The sequence below is a fragment of the Theobroma umbraticum genome, unplaced genomic scaffold, assembly GCF_002168275.2.
Source record: "Theobroma umbraticum cultivar Fairchild unplaced genomic scaffold, ASM216827v3 scaffold_86.0, whole genome shotgun sequence".
Classification (NCBI taxonomy): Eukaryota; Viridiplantae; Streptophyta; class Magnoliopsida; order Malvales; family Malvaceae; genus Theobroma; species Theobroma umbraticum.
In genome coordinates, this window is record NW_018397263.1 from 5,021,851 (window position 1) to 5,023,233 (window position 1,383).

The 1,383-nt window shown below is 35.1% G+C and overlaps 1 pseudogene; it reads right to left on the reverse strand.

Moving 5' to 3' along the window:
* Window positions 1-990: 990 nt before the first annotated feature.
* Window positions 991-1,383, reverse strand: part of LOC110420727 (IAA-amino acid hydrolase ILR1-like 4 pseudogene) — a 1,346-nt pseudogene continuing 953 nt past the window's right edge.

Consider the following 1,383-nt stretch of genomic DNA (forward strand, 5'->3'; position numbering starts at 1 on the left):
TTGAAAAACAAAACAAATGAGTTCTCTACCATCTGTCCAATGCTTAACAGATTTTGAGTTATATAAGAAACTAAGAGAACTTCAGAAATATATCTAAACCCCGATAGAGATTTCACTATTCTAATGCCTTTACCCATTGTATGAAGATAAACTCCATTACCTATTTTTACACTTGACTTATAATCTTTGTCCAAACTGATAAACTTAGCTTTAGAGGGAGTCATATGGTTAGATCATCCGCTGTCAAGAAGCCATTCATCATTATCAATCTTGCACGGAGAACTAGTTGAAGCCATGAATAGACTTTTTTTTGCTATTACAGCTTTGTTAGTCATTTGTGGAGTTTTTTCTTGAACAGTTGGCTCATTTTTACAACCTTGTCAACATGACCAAGTTGATTACATATCTTACACTTAGCATCAGGTTTAAACCAACAATTTTCTTCAAGAGCATTCCGTTTCTTTCAAATACACCATAATTCAAGCCATCAAAGACTGTAGGAGGTTGTTGGGCTATATTACATTTTATCATTGTGACAATGACTTAACTTGAAAACAGGGGCTATAGAAGGCCAGTAAGAACTCAAGAGAATGAAAAGAAGATTGTCTAAGGTCCTATAGGGATCGTGGGATGCTTTGATACCATGTTATAATCAAGCTTAAGAAAAGAAAAGCATCACAAAAACAGAAACTTCAAAGACAAAGCAAAGTATATGGTTGTAACAACATTTCCATTAACCATTAATAGAAGCTTATTTACACATAATGCATTCATTACACTTGTAATGACGTGCAAAAACAAGTGTTAGATATAAACGTATATAACAACATGCAAGCATACATGTGCAATAAGAGATGGCAACAAGCATACTTACAAAATACCAGTACAACAAAGCAAAATGCATTCAAATACTTTGGCTTGTTGACTTCATGCAAACATTAGTAACTTAACAGAATCTTCATCACAAGAATAGAAAGTTAGCTACAATACTTACTGAGCTTTAAGTACAGTATGCTTATCCAAATAAGATATGGCCACTGCAGCATGGAAGGCTGCTCCTATGGGAAAAACCTCCTCATCAATAATCAAGTAGGGTGAGTGCAATCGAATGATTGGTTTTTGTGTTTCGTTATTTGTTCCTATCATGAAGAAAGCAGCTGCCATCTTCTTTGAATAGAAACTGAAATCTTCTGCTCCCATAACCATTGGACTGAGGAGTACATTCGATTTCCCAAGCAAAGATTCTCCAACCTTTTTCACATGTTCATACATTGATTCATCATTGACAGTTGGAGGGTAAGGTCTTAGTTTTTCCTCCAGAAAATCTATGGTAGCAATACATCAATGTACTGCCGCTTGAGTCTCGATCACCTGTAAATAGAA